General features: G+C 41.4%; 1 protein-coding gene across 4 annotated transcripts in view; it reads right to left on the minus strand.

Annotated features, from left to right (window-relative positions):
• The window catches only part of SNTG1 (syntrophin gamma 1), a 208,540-nt gene that overhangs the window by 127,377 nt on the left and 60,063 nt on the right, over positions 1–21,100 (minus strand). For 3 of the 4 annotated variants that reach the window (XM_083451163.1, XM_083451162.1, XM_083451161.1), the window contains one exon: positions 7,430–7,562. The exons of the other annotated variant lie outside the window; for it this stretch is intronic. The gene's annotated coding sequence lies outside the window, so the exon portion shown is untranslated. The remainder of the gene's footprint in view (positions 1–7,429; positions 7,563–21,100) is intronic. 4 annotated transcript variants of the gene reach the window in all.

Raw genomic sequence — 21,100 nt, forward strand, 5'->3', positions numbered from 1 at the left:
ACAAGATGCAAGTTAATTATTAACTTCAAATATCAACCCTCGGAAGTGACCCATGCCTTGTTGTTTACCTCTCTGTTTAAGTGGCTGAGATATTAAAAGCTTTGCATGATAAATGATAGCAGTGCTTGGATGACTCTTTAGCACTTGTGTGTGAAGAAGGGGGAGCAGATTACCAATTAGTCCTACTGAATTTACTCTCATGTGGCAAGAAATCTGAATTATAGATTCAAAACCACAGGGTTGGATCAAGACTGAGGACCAAACTACATGCTATGCTTAATGGGTAGTTCTTTTCCACCACTTCTTCATTTTTTTAATGAACTACAGTCATGAAGTAGGGGGCATACCCTACAAGGAATGCGGTACATAGGGAGGGGAGACTTATCTCTTCTCTCCAAACTGTGATCAGAATTGAAACTGGCTGGCTGCCCATTCTGACACGGCTAGAACGCTTAGGGGGAAAGCTTTCAATTGACACCAGCAGGAAGCTTTTCCCAAGAACTCTAGCAATAAAGGAGATTTTCACTTGTCCTTCCTAGTACACTGCACTTCCAAAAAGGATTGCCATGCCTCCTGCATGCCTATAATTAATAGAAGTAAGACAAGCAAAGTAGCTATGTGCTAGATGTTGCCTTGGTTCATATGTCCTGCTATTCCGATCTATGGCTTAGTATGACGATGTCAGTGTGCAGGCTCCAGGGAGGAGATTACATCCTCTGTCATTCTGCTGTGGTGCTGAATTGTGCTAAAGCACAATTTGGCATATAGTACATTGTCCACATCCAGGCTGGTGGCTTATCTATCTGTACATGAACCGGAAGCTTTAACAAAGATTTTTTCCTGTGGTTTATGGTTTGTGATTTTTCTGGCCAACCATGGCTTAGATCATCAGTGCAGCATAGCAGCAGAAGGACCAGAGAGGAGCAAAGAGGCTGGTTTAGTGTGACAACTGAACTAGGCCATTAAATATTGTATGTCACATAGGTACACTTAGTTCCTATTGAAATCACTTAAAATAGTCATGGCCAACTCGCAACACTGATTTCAAATGGGACTAAGTATGATTAACTTAGAGTGGTATTCATCTAAGTTTTAGCCATCTAGTAAACTTACTGAAATTAATGGACCTGACTTAAACATATTACTCAGTTTCAAAACTTGGTTGACTATCACCCATAACATAAAATTCACTAATAAGGGCCAAACCATGCTGTGCTAAATGCATAATGATGATGGTGATGATGATGATGATGATGATAATTAAGAAAGGTAAACGGATGGTGTTGATTGTTTTAGAGATCACAGTGGGGACTGGAGGTTTACTCCCTTTCCTCCCTAACTGCAAGTGTGATAAAAAATCTGCCCAGAACTACAAGGTTTAGAAAAATTGCTGCTGTTGTTTTAAAAAAGCTCTCATAGCCATACTGAAGAGTGAGGGAAGATTCTTTTGGGGGGGTCACAGCTTGGGATGAATGGTTTAACTCTCCTCTCCCTATGTGCAGTGAAAGTCCACATAATCAAGCAAGTGCAAGATGTAGTTTGGCCCTGAGTCTATAACATCTAGAAATCATCCCACATCTTTTCCATATTGCTTCACTGCTGAGAAGTCTCTCTTCTGAGCAAATGTCCACCTGCAGTATCATTGCCACATGCTTTCTTGCTTGCTTGCTTACTTACTTCCTGTTTTGCTTGAACTGGCCCTGCACCATCTTTTACAAAACCCTGAGAGAAATCTGAACCATGTTTAATCTTTTAAATGTGGTCATTTGTTTCCAGTGGCCTTGACACTCTGCTGGCTTGATCCTAGCCTCAACAGGATTTCCTGCTACTTAGCCTGCTCACTTCACAAGCTTGCTTTAACACATGAAAGAACTGAGGCTTGAGAGAAAGATCAGAGGGATGAAGCTGGCTCCATTACGTAGAATCTGGGCTTGACTCTAATGACCAGGCTGAAAGATCCATTCATTTGGCAGAACTGACAAAGGAGGCATTAAGGGGATAAGACAAAAGGACTCAAAAGACTATGATGAGGGTAGCCAGGTATGAGATACTAGAACAGACGTTTTCTGCTAAATAACTCAGAAGGAATCACAATTCATCCACCCTGCTGATGTTTGCTGCACAGCTACAGTTCTTTCCCTAATGAAATATAGAAATGAAATAGGCAGCAAAGATGTGTAAGGAGAATGTAAGCTAGGTGCCAACTGCAGAGAAGTAATTTGTGATGCTATTATGTTTGTGAGTTACTGGATCATCTGAAAACAGAATGAAATCCACATCATTACCTGTGTCATTTAAGAGAACTCATATGGGTGAAATGCAGATTTTGCTCAGCATATTTCTCTCCTTTGTGAGCATCTTGTAAAGCCATGGGAATCCTCCAGGGATGACACAGAAAACAAAACTTTCTCATGCACTGACAATGCAGAAAGGCAAGAGGGGTGGGTGGTTTGAGAATGGATTACACTGGAAGCTGAACCTTCATGCCACCCTGGGCTTCACTGGGAGGAAGGGAAACTTATAAAGTGAATAAATATAAAAAATGAATTTAAAAAGTGGAAAGGTTCTATGAAGAAAGGAGAAAAGCTAGCAGAGGCAAAGAGTTGAGACAAAATATAGCCTTCAAAGAGCAGTAACAGGTGTCAGCGAGTGAGCCGGCTGTAAATCACACTGTTCAGAATTAGCAAAAACACAATCTTCACAGATCTGTATGAGTGCAAGCCCTAAGGAGCACAGCAGCGTAACCCCAGTTGGTCTTGCCCCATGGATCAGTTGCGAGACTGAAAGTCCCCACCTCCTTACAGCTGTTTAAGTCACCTTCTCCCAAGGGCTTTCCACAAGCAATCAGAAACTATGCCTGCATGAAGCCTGAGCAAGTAAAGTAGTAGCTTTGTGACCACCATGAAGGCCAGCCAATCAGCACTCTGCACAGACAAGACATTGGTTTGGATGGAATGCAGCTTTGGCTTCACGACTGGCTGGCTGTTGTGACAACAAGCACTTCACACAGGTGGGTTTGGGGAACACAAGGAACCTGCCTTATACTGAGTCAGAACATTGGTCAATCTACCTCAGTACAGTGGTACCTCGGGTTCAAGAACTTAATTCATTCTGGAGGTCCGTTCTTAACCTGAAACAGTTCTTAACCTGAGGTACCACTTTACCTAATGGGGCCTCCCGCTGCCGCTGCGCTGCCGCCACATGATTTCTGTTCTCATGCTGAAGCAAAGTTTTTAACCCAAGGTACTATTTCTGGGTTAGCGGAGTCTGTAACCTGAAGCGTCTGTAACCCAAGGTACCTCTGTACTTTCTTCACAGACTGCAATAGTGATCTGTGAGGCATCAGCACTTACCTGGCTTCCCATCCCCATCACTGTGGATTACTGGGAGGGAGAGAGGGAGGCAGTAGAAAGGTCAGTGTGCTGGTGTGAGAACACCAGTTTGGCTCTGCCGGTGGATTTGTGCCCTGCTGACCTTGCTGCTACCTCTCTCCTTCCTGGGAAGTCACAGCATTGCCTATGATGGGAGGTCAGGTAAGTGCCAACACTCTGCTGACTGACTGAAGGCAGCTTTCCAGGGTTTCACAAAGGCAGTCTTTTTCCTATGTTATACAAGTATGGTGTGTTTGGAGAGGAGCAGTACATCTGATGGGGATATGTCATAATCCCTTGGAAGTAGTTCATCCACCTTTGGTCCCCACCCTACACTCTCACCTGTGGCCCCTAGAAGCTGTCAGCATGCAGCTGCGGTCACACAATAACCAGTAAACTTTCCATTGATGCTGAGCTGGACAAGCATATTAGCAAGGCAACTATGGCAATGGCTTGCCTCTCCAAAAGAGTATGGCAGAATGTGATGCAAATGACCAATACCAAGATGAAGGTCTGCACGTTGAGCACACTGTTTTATGGAAATGAGTCATGGACTGTGGCAATCACACAGGGTCGCCGGACGTTTGACGGTCTGTTGATCCCTGTGCCACCACTGTGCCCGCTTTCCCGCTGCCACCAACCCGTTACTCTCGGGTACACACTGAGTCCAGACAGTTGTTAACATTAAACCAAATAAACAAGTTTCTTTTATAGGCATTAACAAGTTTATGGTTTCAGATAATTTTCTTGCCAGTTTCTTAACCTTAGTTTCTTTACCGGCCTATACCTTCCTAATGCCTTCTGACTGATTATCCCAACTGTTTAACTGACTCCTCTTAACAGATTCTCTCAGTATCTCACATCAAACTTGCCCAACCCACCAACTTATCCTCCCTCTCCCTTCTCTAACTCCAGACTGACTTCTTAACAACTCTAACTCCTCCCCTTGGGTTCCTGTTGGTTAATCATTTTACACTTAGTTAGCCCTTTCCTTATGACCCAGTATGATGTCACACACCTAGGAGGGCAAATGCCACATGGACAACTTACATCTGCCAGGAGCAATGCCTAAATGCTTTACATATGTGCTGTGTCAGGAAGATTTTGGGCATCAGATGGCAGGACAGAGATTTGACCGAACAAATATGTGCTCTCCCCAAGCGCACATCCCCAGCATGTTCACACTTCTGTCTCAGTATCATCTACACTGTTTTGGTCTGTACATAGAATGCAAGATGGCAGGAACCTCAAGGATGTGTTCTACGCTGGCTTCAGGCACTAGGCCTGTTGAGAAGACCACCTCTGTGTTACAAAGATGTCAGCAAACATGACATGAAGGCTGGCAACATTAACCTCATTGCATAGAAATCCCTTGCAGATTATCAGTGTCTAGTGACAGAGAGACAGGTAGGTCATGGTTCCATAGCAGTGACCAGAGGAAGAAGGACTGCTGGGAGACGTGCAGAGAAAAGGAATGCCATGGTGCACCTTTAGCAGCAAAACCTTCATCTGCCCCACCTTCAATAAAGCATGTCTCCCCCATATTGGTCTCTACAGCCACAGCTGGTGCTGTAACTCTCCAATGGTTTGACTTTACCCCCCAAAGGTGCATAAGACAAATGGATGCCAACAGCATATATTTACCTAATACATTTCAAAGTCAGCAAAAGATCAGAGTGTAAATTGGATAAATACAGGAGTCTGTGGCATTCCCTTCCTTCCGACAGAGGCAGAGCTAGGTGCTCCGGCAGCCGGGCGAGCAGCTCACATGGGTGGGGCAAGCGCCCCCCAAGGGGGTACCACGAGCGGCATCCCAGGGGGGTGCCACAAATGGCAAGCAGAGGCATGGGGGCAGCAGCACAGCAATGTCACCCCCCACCCCGGGGATGGCACACGGGGCGGACCACACCCACCTTCCTCTGCCACTGCCTTTTGAGACTCTGAAGTTTACAAAGCTATTAAAAGTATGTAAGATATTTTTATTTCTTTGAAGGGTTTATGTGCTATGTTAAAATGTCAGTTAAGCATCAGGTGAGAGTTAACACCCTCTCTATGAATTCATACTGGTTCTCCACTAGAAATATGAAAGCAACTTTTTTGGGGAGGAGGGGGTTGTGCCTTGATTAGCCCTCCTTGAAGCCTCTCTAACCTCTCCAGAGAAACAATAATATTTGTTTGAAAGCTTCCATTTTTCTTTGCATGTGTACTGTGAAAAGATGTGGCTATAGTTAGCTACCAACAGATGTGTTTTCAACCACTGCTTTTATTTAAAAACTTGGGGGAGATTAATTTAATAAGCCATATGTTTGTTCGTTTTTAAGAAAAAATCTGATCTCTGAACGTTGGAAATCTGTATGTTTTGTTTGAAACATTAGTCATAAATCTATGGGATTTATATAAAACTATAGCATCATTTATGCAAGAGAACTGCCTAGGTATGCAAGTTTGCTTAGCAGCAGTTGGAGAATGTGCTGGGGGAAGTTGCTGATAAAATAATAATCTCTAACACATCTCAGGTCTATTATACAAATTTGCCACTAAATCAGACCTTTTGTGTTTAATCAGCATGCTGTTATCTACTGGCATTTGGTACTCAGGAGATTAGGTATGAGCAAATGAAAGCATTTACTTAAATAAGCACACCTTATTTAAGTAAATGTGTTGTATTTGTGCATTTCATTTGCACCAAGTACAATTATCATAGTTTATTAAGTAACTACTACACGCTAATAACTGGAAATTAGTGTGCCGTTTTCAAATATCTGAAGGGTTGTCACATGGAAGATGGAACAAGCTTGCTTTTTGCTGCTCTACAGGGTAAGACCTGAACCAACATTACAAGAAAGGCGATTCCAACTAAACATTAGGAAGAACTTTATGGTGGCAAGAGCTGTTTGATTATAGAATGGACTACTTCAGAAGGTGGTGGACCTTCTTTCATTAGAGGTTTTCAAGCAGAGGTTGGATGACCATCTGTCATGGATACTTTAGCTGAGATTCCTGCATTGCAGGGGTTGGACTAGATTACCTTTGGGATCCCTTGTAATTCAAAAATTCTGTGATCCTGTTATTTGTGTAAAAAAAATTGTGAAGGGAGAAGGAGTAGAATAATTATTCCTATTCTTTATTTTATTTCTGTACAGCATTGTATCCCTTGGTCAATTTCCATGGAATACTGCTTCTGGGTTGTTATCAACTAGGGATTACACATACCACTCATTCATCTTTATCAGTGTTTAATTTAGATTTTATTTCAGATTTCCTGCTCTTTCTTTCAGTGCAAGTCTTTATTTCAGGATTAATTGTGTGGGAGTGGGAATAAACTGTGAATCTTGACTGGCTGGTTAGCACAATTGCTCAGAACTTAATGGTACCTGCTGGAGCTTATTCAGGAAGCAGTTATCTCCCTAAGGCTTCTTAAAATTAAATGAATTCCAAAGGCCACACCATAAGCTTCGCATTGTTGTTGCAGTGCTCATGCACACAGAGCCACACACATATACACATTCTCCCAAGACTCTCCACAGTTCTATCGATGACTCAAGACTGAAACAGCTTGAGGCCAGTGATATTTCCAAGAATCCAACTGGCATCCATAAAAGAAAAGGCATAAATACAGCAAAGAAGAATTCAAGCAAGTAAGTGTTGATTTTCTTTTTTAAAAAATTGTTGTAGTTACAGTTTGGCCTAAAGAGCAACATGGTGATGGAAGATACCAGGCAAATCCCCAAAATATGCCAGCTAAAAATCCACAAGGGGTTGATCTCCCTCTGAATCTGTACAAGTTCATTAAAACCCCAACACTGCTTCTTTCACATCTCTAGTGACAAATGAATGCCTATTCCAAATTGTGACTGAGCATTTTGTTATAATTTATTGATTGAATATCAACCTTGTCTTTTGACTAAATAATGCTCAATGCACAAGTAAAAAAAAACTATAAAACAATAAAACAGCAATAAGATGCATTTTTTAAAAAATAACAACAACATGAAAATGAGGCAGGATAAACATCAATTAGATCAGTAGACATTAGGAGAAAAATCAATATAACTCACTAAATACTTCCTTGGACGAAGAGAAGAGAGTTCCAAGGGCGAATAGTGACATTGACAAGACTCTACTTCCAGTCCCGGAAACTAAGGCTCCCCTTGCCGATACCCAAAATGTCACGACCGACTTTAATTGCCACTGTGAACAGAAGGAAGACAGTAAAGTCAGAGCCTGAAAGAGTTCTAGTGTGCTTAATCAGAGGCATGCATCCTAGAACAAAGGCTGCAGGAAAACCAGGGGAATTGGCAGACAGTATATGGGACATATATAGTATTCTGCTTTGCAACTAAATAATAGCTACATGTATTTTTTCCATCACATATTCTCTTTCAATACTAGAAATTTTCCAGTGGATCTGAATTGCCATTACAAGAAGCATGCATCAACAAGCAAAAAGGAGCTCTTAAAAAATTCTTCCAAGAAATGGAAGTGCCTTGAAAATAATCATAAAACTGCTAGTGTCACGAGTCCCGTGGAGATGCCATGGAGAGGATGGTGAGAGCCTGAGGAGGAATGAGAGGTGCTATGACCGCTCCACTCTTCAAAAAGAAAATGTGCAGGGAGTGCATTGATTGTTGGATCAATGTCTTAGCTTGTGCTTAGTCAGGGGTCTATTATACCTCTGGACCTCCTGCACCTTTTCACCTGTGCCTTCCCTATGTACTGATCTGATTTACACATTAAAGGCTTTGGCAAAAACAGAGCTGGGAGTTGAAGTTCATCATCTGGCACTGAAGGCCAAGACAGCTATTAGCACATGAAGTTCATTTCTCTGGTTTTAAATAGTTCTTTTAGAATTCAGTTTCTACTGCACTGATTTTACTGCATTCGTTTGCCTTTGTATGAACACTTAACATCGCCGCCTAGACTTCAGCAGACATTAAGGAATTCTTGATACGTTTCATAATTAAAATATGGAAGAGGAAACCTCCTTGAAGCTACAAACTGAGATTTCATTATCACTAGGAATCACCTCAACACTTTTCAATGGTGAAAAGTTATGTTTTCAACAGCATGCCACTGTGTACTGTGGGTGAGATCTAACCACACTGCTGTGTGGTAATAGAAACCGACTCCACGTATGCATCAAGAAATGGGCAGCAATTCCTTAAGACAACAGCCATTTGCACCTTCAGGCTTGCCTCCAGGGGTAATTTTGGAGAGTGTGAAGCCTACCTCTTGAAGGGGGAAGCTAGAATGCTTCCTAGTAAAGAGCACAGTGGAGTCTCTGAATTGCAACCCTGTGTAATAAAGGGAAGCATATCCATGTGTGAATTGGCCCTAAGGGTAGCAAAATAAAGCCTCTCATAATGACAGGCAAACATGACTTGTTTTGACTTTGGCCTTGTACCATCTCCAGCTATCCTTCATTCTAGCATCATCTGTAGTAGGACAACTTTGCAGTAACTAAAATTCTTATTAGAAAATTTGGTGTGAAGTTCTAGTTATTTATTTAAGAACAACTGGGATGTTTTTGGAATGTTAGGGATAAATAAAGAAATGCCAGCGTGGTTTATTCAGTACTTATTTTTGCTTGTGTAACACAATGCTGGAAAATTTAAAGACGGACCACATATTGCAATCTGTCTATATTGTGCATCATGGCTTCATGTATCATTTATGCACTGGTTTAGATAAGCACAATTTTATTATTTCTGCACTGCTTTGTAGTGTTTTCCAGCAATCCTGTGTCTCCTTTGTACACATGCCAATATATTATCCATATTTTGTTGCTTGGCCTGAGGAAATTTGCAAATGAACAAAACCAATCCAAAAAGTTAAAATAATATTTTATTAAAATCCAGCCTTTATTTACTTTCCCACGCCAAAAGAAGAAGAAGAACTTGCATTCCCTACTTTATAGTATAATATAGCAGCTTCAATCCTTGGCGATTTCCCACATGTAGCTCCAAAAGGCCCTATCATTCCTCTAACACCAACTGGCCCCCAAAAGCCTTTAAGAAAGATGTTCTGTGCTTAGCTATTTGATGTTCATTATCTCCTTTTGCTCCATTTACACCACATTTCTGGAGTGCCTTGAGCTTCTTTCAATAATCCCATCAATCCTCTCATTTGCTGTATGCTTTGTAGTTTTTATGCTTTGACTTTCACCCAGATATTGTTCTTTGTTGCTTTTAGTTTCTGCTTTCCCTTTTTCATGGCAAGAGGAAACCTTCCTTCCTCTCCCCTCCTTTACATCACTTATTGAAATCCCTTTTGCTCCTCTCCCTGTACCAGTTAAAAGAGGTTGTTTAAAATTAAAAAACCCTGAAAATTCAGATCAACCTTTTTTCTTCCGTATACATTCATTCTTATTATTGAATACAAGAATCTAAGTACTCTTCATTTAGAGGCTTCTTAAATGTTAGCTTAACCATAGGAGAACTCCTTTCCAATACACATCTCCAGCACTAATGGGAGATAACACTTAAGTGACTCAATTGTGTGGGTCTTTCCCACTGAATGGGAATTTCCCATCCTAGCAGGGACCAGTTCCACAGTTGGGTCCCATTTAATCATTCCCAGCCATGTGACTGGATAAAAATTTTTTACCTCAACCATGTAGAAATCAACTCATTCAAAATGCAGCTTTGACATAGTGATAAAGAAGTGTTTCCCAACCTTGGGCCTCCAGCTGTTTTCGAACTACAATTCCCATCATCCCTGACCACTGGTCTTGCTAGCTGAGGATTATGGGAGTTGTAGTCAGTCCAAAAACAGCTGGAGGCCCAAGGTTGGGAAATGCTGTGATAAAGGATGAGGACATGATCAAGCAATGTGCCAGGTCGTAATCCTATGACAGGGAGACATGACAACAGGAAGTACTGCAGTCCAGAAGAGAAATTGTAGATATAAGAAACCAATCAGGGCTGGGTCTCCTGTCTGCTTCCAGTGCAATTATTAGACCATTTATTTCAATACTCTGTGTCAATCATCAGAAGAGATTACATTATCACATTGTTCAGGCTGCATGTGGAAGCAGGGCATATGAGGTCGCAGTGTGCACAAATCATTGCATTCCCATTGGAGTCCTGGTCAGTTGTAACTGTCAAAGGTCATGGGCAGATTTGAGACTGCAACAATACACCCAGATGAAGTGCTTTACTATTTACTACAAGTATAATCCATCAGTCTTCTTTATTGGCATACAGAGAATAAAAGAGTATATAAGTTAAAGCGTAAAACTAGAGTCTGTTCATAAAAGAAGAACCTTTAAGATAAAACTAATAAAGGTATAATGTTAAAAAGTGCCTCTTGAGTCTTGTAGCAACATCAATCAATCAATCAATCAATCAATTTTATTGTTTGTAGACATTACAGTCTTACCTTGGTTCTCAAACAATCCATTCTGAGTGTCCGTTTGACTCTCAAAACCGTTCGAAAACCAAGGCGTGGCTTCTGATTGGCTGCAGGAGCTTCCTGTACTCAATCGGAAGCCACAGAAGCTGGGTCAGACATTGGGCTTCCAAAAAATGTTCACAATCTGGGACACTTATTTCTGGGTATGTAGCATTCGGGAGCTGATTTGTTTGGGAGCCAAACCATTAGAGAACCAAGTACCACTGTATAATATGAACACAAACCACACAGCTGAAAAACAGAGGAAAAACATTGCATACACCAGAACAAGGCAAATCTACAATGTCAGCAACTTCTAGCGACATAGTTTCATTGCATCTCTCAGAAATTTGCTACATTCTCTGTGATGTCATGCCTGCAGTAGAGAGGAAACCCTAGAGAAGTCTGAGCAACTTAAGCTTTCTTTCAGCATGGTGTTCAAATATTCATCACGGATTTTTGCATAAAAGGGGCAGTAGAATAAAACATGTACAATGATTTCGACCTGTTTTATACCACAAGGACAATACCTTTGCAGGATCGCGGATGGCATTACGTTAAATCTTGCAAGGGATAAAGCGCTACATTGGTGGGGATTGTATAGGTGATGCAAATATGGAGTGGCCTGGCCAAAGGTAGTATCCCTAGCCCCAATGGATGTTCTAAATCAAATCACAAATTCACAGCACAATCCTATGCATTTCTACTCAAAAGAAAGCCCCACTGAGTTCAGTGGGACTTACACAAGCAGGCATGTACAGACGGCTGAATTTCCCTTCCCACTACTTATTTTTTGTCCATCTTCACTTGCTTCTCCTCATGCCTTGAATTATCTATTCCCTGCTATCCATCACACTTCTGTTCCTTCCCTTAAGACTTTTATTTGCTTCCTTTTCTACTCAACAAGTATTTATCTGATTTATTTTTAAAATGCCAATAAGCATTTCCATTTATTTGTTATTTTGAGAGTCCATTCTTATGAAACTGCATAGTCTTTCCATCATTCCTTCATATATATTATCTATTAAAAACTGCAAGCCTTCAGGCAGAGACTTGTCATTTTCTGCAGCAGAAACCCAGATTGACTACCTAATGTTAAAATGGGTATACTGTTTCATTGCATTTTTTATGTAGACAATCACAATTAAATCCAGTGTGATTTTTGCCTTTAGAAACTATTTTAGTGGCAAAACAATCTGCCAAACACAGAATTAACAGGAAACCAAAAATAAAAATGCAAAACTCAGAAACCTTGCCAATGTGTACTACAGTATGATCAAGTTAAAAAAAAAAAAGATGACAAGTCTAGCAAAAAGGTTCACAGATCTCTAAACCCAATCTCATTATTTAATCCACGTTCCAAGTTCAGACATGATTAAAATAAAATCATGGCATTCAAGGACACAATCACTTTGTGAAACGGGAGCTCACCCCATCACAGGAATTCGAACCACCAAACATCTGATCAGCAAGTCCTAGGCTCTGTGGTTTAACCCACAGCACCACCCGTGTCCCTAGTACAGTGGTACCTCAGATTAAGAACTTAATTCATTCTGGAGGTCCGTTCTTAACCTGAAACTGTTCTTAAACTGAGATACCACTTTAGCTAATAGGGCCTCCCACTGCTGGCGTGCCGCCAGCGTGCAATATCTGTTCTCATCCTGAAGCAAAGTTCTTAACCCGAGATACTATTTCTGGGTAAGCGGAGTCTGTAACCTGAAGCGTCTGTAACCCGAGTTAGCACTGTATGTTGAGGTGAATCCAATTGGGGGGGCAGATTTTGACAGCAGATTCTAGAAAAGGAAGTGGCTTGGGGAAATTGTTGGAGGGGGAGTAGGCTTACCCAGATTCTTTAAAGAACCTAGAAAAGTCCAGAATACCATTCCTCTTCACTGGGTCTTGTGGCACTTCAAGTTTGGTTTAATAACAAATCCATCTTCAATCTTTACTAGTCCAAGCAATCACTGCCATGACCATCCCCAAGGGGGGAGTAAAAATCCATATATGAGGTAATGAATGTTTGGGGTGTAAAGCATACAAAGGACTAGATGACAACAAGTGATCTATCTCAGTAGTAGGAACAATAGTGGAACCTGGTGACTAAATGAGTGAGCAGAAGCATTATAATACAATTTGACATTGGTTTTTAAAATCGATGTAGGAATTAGCTAAGAAGGTTTTGCAAACCTCATTGCACTGGAGATAATCAAGGGCCAGTCAGGCAGGATGAATGCTGAGTGTAAGGCTGGAGTAATGCCGATTTAAAATTATTCAACATTTTAAAAGACCATCAACCAGATCTGCTATAATATTAATAGCAGGAAAAATGTGCTAGATTAATTAGTTTATACACTCATGAGAAGAGAAGACTCCCTGGAAAAGACCCTCATGTTGGGAAAGATTGAGGGCACAAAAAGAAGGGGACGACAGAGGACGAGATGGTTGGACAGTGTTCTCGAAGCTACAAACATGAGTCTGACCAAACTGCGGGAGGCAGTGGAAGACAGAAGTGCCTGGCGTGCTCTGGTCCATGGGGTCACAAAGAGTCGGACACGACTAAACGACTAAACAACAACACTCAAAACATTCTCCTATTATGTCAAAATTCCACAGGGAGCCTAATACCAAGGCATGTAAGTCTCCCAAAACACCGCTAAGAATAGAACTATGCGTTACAACTAACAATGGAACTGTATTGTTTCTTGCAAATATTTCTTGCAAACCTTGGGCATTCTTAACCCATACACACAGGAGAACCAGTGGTTGCAGGAACTGAACTACCGAGCCTCTGCTACAAATTTCTCTCCTCCCTTATTACCTTGGCAACTGTGAGTTTCACAATATTTCCACCCTGCAGAAATACAGGACTCTTATACACACATTTTTGCAAAGCAGTTTCTCCTAATATAATACATTTTTTTGTCCTTTTCACTAATATATTCATAATGTTGACATCACTCTAGTATATGCACTTTTGTACACAATACTTGATTGGAGAATTGCACTGCAAAATTCAGAGAAATGCAAATTTTGAAGGGGTGTTTGTGTTTTGATTTGCATAATGCAAAGTGTGGATTAAGTAGGTTCTCCTTCAAATGAGAACTCAGTCAGGTTTTTCCTCCATCCTCACCTCTAGGTTATTGTAAAAGTCAAGCTCAAGCAATCTATATAATGCTAAGCCGCTTGACTGCTGGAAGAGAGTTTTGTAAAATGAATAATATATAAGGCTATGTTTCAGTTTTCAAATAAACAGTTTTTAAATATCATATTTCATTATTTTCATTACAAGTCCACAAATATTTGGTTTCAGATGATGGCAAAGGTCTCTCTATCTTTCTAAATAATGGTCTGTGTGTTTTAAAGATTTCACCATACTCCTGAAAAAGCAACTCCATTGAACTAAAAAAAAAAATCATTTAAAAACAAACCCTAAGGCTGCAACCCTTTGCACAATTACTTGGGATTAAGTCCTATTGAGCATAGTGAGATTTACTTCTGGTTGAACTGGGTTGGCGGTACTGTTTAACAGTATTCAAAGTAACTGCTCTTGCCAAAAGGTTTCTTCCTTCTTAAAAACAGCTACAGACAATTTTAACTTTGTATACACGCAAGAGCTACTGTGCATTATAGCTACTCCCCTTTAACAGTATATAATGGTCTAAGCAAATTGTAACAAGTTTCCAAACAAACTAGGAAGCTGAAGTAAGGCACATTTATAGTTTGGGTACCTGAAACTGAGTTGCTGCTGATCAACAAAAGCAGTGGGTCCCATAGGTTTATGAATTCAGTTAGTCTGGCTATCCTTTTCTCTTTTTAACCTTTGTTTGTTTGTTTGTTTGTTTGCTTGCTTGCTTGTTATTAATAATATGAAACATGAGGAAAAATTAAAGAAACCAAAAGAAGAATCCCACAACAGCAAGAGGAACCAGTAAGCAAGCATTGCACCACCAACTATGTTATTGACAATTGTGAGCAATAAGAAGGAATGATGAAAATAACTTCTTTTTTTGCCAAATTGTATTCATTTATTGATTGTGCCACAAAAAAGTAAAAAATTGGTCCTAGTGAAGACTTGAGCTATTCCTATAACAGGGAGTTGGGGGGGGCTTCTCCTCCTCCCAGAGGGGAGGGGTTGTGGGCGGGAGCAGCTTTCCGCAGCAGCAGGAAGGCGTATTCAGCTCCCTGTTCCTGATTGCCTCTGCTGCCATGGCCATGCATTCCAGCTGACCAATAGGACTGGCTGGTGGGTGGGGCTAGCTGCATTTAAACAGCCACAGCAGCACTCAATTCCCAGTCAGGTTCCTGCTAACCCTGATATAACTCCCTGCTGAGCAGGGTGGAGTCATGTATTGCTGTTTCATCCAATGCCTAAGCCAATACTACTCACATGCTGTAACCAAGAAAAGTTGTGGCCTAATTTTGCCCATTAACCTAAAATAATGTGTCTTTGTGTCTTATTATAATCCTATGAGGGTGGTGGGTCCTCGACTCACAACCATAGCTTCTAGATGATGTCACATTTCTAACACTTGGGTGTCATGATGGTTCAGTGGTGACCTGAGTCTGAATGGATGACGATTTAGCACAAGCAGAAGAATTCTCAAGAAATCTGACAAATCTGACTCTTTAGACTCTGTTTGAAGACCTATTGCATGGTGGTTAAAGAAATTAAAAATGTTTATTTCTCTTTCATCCTCCATCTTCCAGCTGGGTGGTTGTTGTTGTTGTTGTTGTTGCATTCTAGTACTAAGCTGAGTATAAGTTTTGCTCACTCCGTAGCCTGCTGTGATACTTTTGCTAGGTTCCTTGAGGATAAAATTGTTTGCATCCATCCTGGCTGCGGGGGGGGGGGGGACCATTTATTCTCCTGGGCCTGTCAGCAGCTTTTGATATCTTTAACCAACCTTCTGGACAAGTGACAGGGCTTGGGGCACCATGCTGTATCCGTTCCAGACAACTAGAGGCCTGCTGTTCCTTTGTCAGGGAATGCATTGGCGAACCCTTCAGAGGCCCATATCACCCATATTGATCAACAAGGTCAACAACGGTGGTAGCGTGATGTTTGCAAAAAATATGGGAGGAATAGAGACTGGAAGAAAAAGGAAACTATAAAGTAAATGAGGAAAAAATAAAGAGCAGAGAAAGAGGAAGAAAGGTAGGAGGTAAGGGGGTGGGGGAAAGGCAAATAGGTTTAAATGGTGGAGGAGGTATTAAATCTCCAAAGATAACATAGTAAAATGAAGAAAATTAAGCCAGAGGGAGCATAAGAGACAAAATAAAGGAACAGAAGGTGATAAGGGAGTCATAATTGTATTACTGATAGATTCTATCTTACCAAGAAGGCAAATTCATGAGGAGAAAGGAAGACTGAAAAGGAGAAGCAGAAATTGGAAAAAAGGGGAATGGGAATTAGAAAAAAAAAATACCCCAAGGATTAGATGAAGAAAAACCCATGAAAGATAAGCCTGTTTTGCATATGAAAGAGCCCAGAAATGAAACAAGCGTGAATTTACAGTGCATAAAGTCATGCCGGCAGCAAGTTTTTTGTGAAGGTTGCTCTGTTTCTCTAACATAGACTGTTGGAGAGTATGAAGGTGGGAAAGTGAGGGATGAACAGGCTGTGGAGGAGGGGCAAAATCATCAGAAGGAGGAGAAGAAAGAGCTGCTGTGAAAGAAGCAAGAGCAGAGAATCAAAACCCAAGGACACACAAGGAGTGATAAGGAAGACTGAATAGATCAATAACCACAACAAGAATGAGATGGGGAAAATAGACTTAAAAGATGCAGATTTCACAAAACTTGTCAAATGCTGATCGGAAAGAAGAAAGTGGAAATATAACTGCAAAAAGGAGCCCTGAGAAGTAATAGCTAACAATTCAAACCTATGAGTTTTGACTGAGAAATTAAGTTCCACAGAGTTCAATATGCCTCAGTCCCAGGTCAGTCTTTGCAATCTAAGTTAAGAGCATGGCCAGTTGAGTACATAGATGTAACCCCTATGAATGGGTTGGTTTAATCCAATATGGTGGAATCATCCAGAGGAGAGCTAGGAGGGAGCTGAATCTTGTTCTGCTGAGGAGCTAATGTTGAGCTCCTGTCACCTTGTATAAAGCCTACGTTCTTCACTGCAGATTGTAAGATTACCATCTGCCGTGGGTTTCCTGTTGTTTTGGAGCTCAAGCTACAGTGGTACCTCAAGGTTACAAAAGCTTTGGGTTACGTATTTTCAGGTTGCAGACTGCAGGAAACCCGGAAGTACCGGAAAGGGTTACTTCCAGGTTTTGCTGCTCGCGCATGCGCAGAAGCACCAAATCGAGTCACAAGTATGGGTAGACATGGCACTGCAGGTTACGAATGCTGCAAGTTGTGGACGTACCTCCGTCACAGATTACGTCCGCAACTCGAGGTTCCACTGTCTTTGCAAAGCAGCAATTCTGATGCATCCAGCACCTTCATGCATTGATAGAGGATGGGGAGCCTGTGGCCTTTGGAGTATTGCTAGACTCCAAGAGAAATGATGGGAATTTCAGCTGTGGCCCTGGTTTAATATTCCCAACTCCTTTACATGACTGCATGGTGGCATAAGAAATGGGCTAACAAGGGTGACTTTGCTGGTGTCAGCATGGCACACATGAAAGAAGATTAGGCTTGAAGGCAACACACTTGAAGCGTAGCACTGGGAAAGTCACTGTTTTCCAGTTCACTTTCAACCCACATCTCACAAAGGTGTTGAGAATGAATTCTCCATTTAAAATCTATGACTAAAGGTGATACATCCAAAAACTTACCAGTTTGTCAGCTCCCAGTTTCAAAACCATCATATAAAACCCATTTGAAATACATTTCTATGTTGCAAATTTGCTCACACAGGCAGATTTCTCAACTCATTTCATCACTGTTTTCATTTCAAGTAATAAGTAACAGTGCAATCCCAACTAAATCTACTCAGAAGCAAATCCTTATAAATTGAATAGGGCTGACTCCCAGATAACTGTGCTAGGACCACAGCCTAGCAGTCCTAATAATAATAATTTTGATAATTTTATTATTTATATCCCACCCATTTGGCTAAGTTTCCCCAGCCACTTTAGGTGGCGTACAGCATTTATATAAACATAATAAAACATCAAATATTTTTTTAAAAAACAGCACAAGCATTTCTGCTTGCCTGTGTGCTGTTCTGGGGATCTTCCGAGATATACACCCCAGCCAAAAAATTGGGGGGGGGGAGGGCTGCAGGAGGATGAGGAGAGCTGCACTGAGCTAGCAGAAGTTTTTTGTGTAGGCTTCTGCTACTGGTACCAGATAGTTGAATCCAGCCCAATTAAAAATAATAATAAAATAATAGAAAAAGAATGTGGAGAAAAAGGGAGAGAAAAATATTATTTTTCCAAATTAAGCATGAGCATAAAAATAAAAAGGTAGATAGAATGTACAAAATAAAATGTGTCCTTGGCAGACATGTGCATTGGCATGTGGCATCAAAATGCACTTCAGGTTATTCTGACCATGGTTGCCATGGCTTCTCCTAGGTATGACTTAAAAATAACCCATGCCTAAAGTTTAGTGAAGGAAACAGAACCACTACACAAAAGGAAAATGTGTGTGGAAAGATGCATGCTGGTGAATCTTGAAAGGTACATTACAATAATCCTCCCTCCTGTTAAATTGCTTGCAGCCGGATCCTACGCAAGTTTCCTCAAAGGTAAAGCCCCACTGATTTCACTGGGACATTCTGTTATATAAGTGTTCATAGAACTGCTGTCTTAGAGGGCTACAAACATGACTTTTCAAATGTCCTCTTCTGCCTTTGAAATATTGACAAAGGTCAAGTTAGTATTTACTATCAGAGTAATCTTATCTAAATTTCTTCAGGAAACCAAAGGTGATCAAAACATAAAAGCAGGAACTAGTTCCAAATATTTCAGTGGTCAAGAGTAGGGCTATTACATTTGAACAGGGGGTGGGGTGGACAGTTTCCCCCATTCAGGGACATTTGTAGAGTGCAGCAGATACATTCTTGCCCTGTCTTTTCGTGTTTTTTTCTTTTGAATGGTAAACCTCCAAGGAAACCATTGAAACAATGTTAAACAAGGTTTTACTATACCTTGGCCAGAATCCAACAGTGGAAGTGCTTTCTTGACCTCAGGAAAGTTCTGTAACTCAGCAGTTTGACTGATGAGTTGCTCTCTCAATCCTTCCCTGTCATGGCTTATTATGGTTAGCTGGAGGAGACTGGTGAGGTGGGCTTGGGAGAGGCAAGTGTCTCACTGCAGGAACTGGTGGTTTCTGGCAGCCTAAAAGAAGTAAAGGTGTGCTCCACTGATTACAACCTCTGGGAGCTCATGACCAGGACCTGTAAACGGGGGCATTTGCAAGGGCGTGTTGTTGGGGTTTTTTTTGGGGGGGGTGTCTAGAGTGCTGTCTCACAGTGTACATAGGATCAAGAGATGGTGAGGGAGCTGCTGCAGTGGCCTGCAACACCTGTACCATGTTTTGTCTTCCTGCCTGAAAATGTGCAAAACTACAGCAAGTGCAAGTTTGTTGGCTTGCTGGAAGAGAAGGTACAGCAACTGGAGGTCCACCTAGCCACACTTCAAGCTACTGGGCAAGATGATGAATTTATTGATAGAGCAGAGCGGACTGTCCTGGAACAGCAATAAGGGTGAGGCGCCCCTAGTCTGCAGGCAAATTCCTCCCTGGCCCTGAGTATGGTGATAGATTAGTTCCATGGCAAGGTCTTGCTTATACACTGCCTGCTTACTTTCAGGCAGGGCCAAGGGTAGGTGGGACATCCAATGACTGACTGAGCTGCTGTTTCCAAGCACAGTTGGTTTAAATGGATTGACCGCGGACCTGACTGAAGCCAGGTGTTCCCAGGTCTGATCACCACCCTTTACCTTTAAGGTTGGCCACAATTGGCCCATTCAATTTCAAATTTCCTGCCTCATCCTGACATCCCCCACGACCAGCTGAGGCTGATGAAGTGGTCAGTTGGTCATGTGGGAGAGTTTCCCCCACTCTAACTTTCCCAGAGCCTCGGTGGGCAGATGCTGACCAAGAACGGCAAGGTTTCTTTATTATTGTAACAATAATCATCTTAGCTCCTTATGAAACTACTCTTAGAAAAGGTTTAGTGCAACAATATCTTAGTTCTTGGGAAATCACAGACAAAAACTGAGTAGCATCCAGATGCTTAGTGGAAGTTATTGTGATCTCATAATATTCACAAATATTCTAACAGTTGAAAGGAAAGGGATAGCGTGAGGACTAGGGAAAAACTGTACAGAAAGGGCAGGAAAGAAGTTTTTCTGGCACAATTCACTGGTTCTGAGGGATGACAATGTACTATTGGTAGGAAGAGGAAAACGAAGTCCACAATCTACTACTGTTATAGTGCAATCCCATGCATGCTTATTCAGAAATAAGATCCACTGAGTTCAATAGACTTTACTCTCAGGCAAGTATTTACCATTTCAGTGATGTATTCAAGTCTGATTACATTCAGGGAAAGCCAACTTGCTGCCCTCCAGATACTGTTGGACTGCAACTCTCATCATCCCTGGCCATTTGCTATGCCTGTTGGGAGATGCAGTCCAAAGACATTCAGGGGGCACCATGCTGGCTACCCCTCAAATGCATATTTTATTTGTATTGTTTGTAATCCTGACACACACTGGCAAAAGACACTAAAATAAGCACCAAAGGATTTCCAAAACCTTTTATTCCTAGCATTTCGTTTTGCGGAGAGAAAATGTTACAAGGAGTTTATTAGATGCCAGTTGCTGTACACCCTTGGGGACTGTTGCAAAGTTATTTTCTAAAGTAAGAAAAACCTATTGCACAGTGCACACACACACACACACACACACACACCCTGCAGGAGACATTCAGAAATGGGTTGTGGGTTTTTTTACCAGAATTTCAGAAACCGATGAACAGTTCAGCACTGCTATTAGGCACATGTGTAAACCCTTCCAAACAGTTAATTTAAATAGCTGGCGCTTGATGTTTTCCTAAGGTCAGATGAGTGTGTGCTGCTTGTTCTTCAGATCTCTTTCAGTAAACACAGGTATGTCAGGACACTGTGGAAACAGAAGATAGACACATACTATCCTGCATATGCTAAGAATGTTGTACTATATAAACCACATAGAAGTTTTACTACAATCAAGCATGAAACCCATTTTGATAAATAAACTAAATAAAACAAACCAAACAAATCAGAGTTCTGCTGCATCAGACCAAGGCCCAGCAGCATGTTTACAGAGTGGCAGAAGCCCACCAGGAGGACTGGAATGCAGCAACAGAATTATCCCTACTCATGTTTCCCACCA

This window comes from Podarcis tiliguerta (assembly GCF_965153285.1).
Source record: "Podarcis tiliguerta genome assembly, chromosome: 7".
Taxonomy (NCBI): domain Eukaryota; kingdom Metazoa; phylum Chordata; class Lepidosauria; order Squamata; family Lacertidae; genus Podarcis; species Podarcis tiliguerta.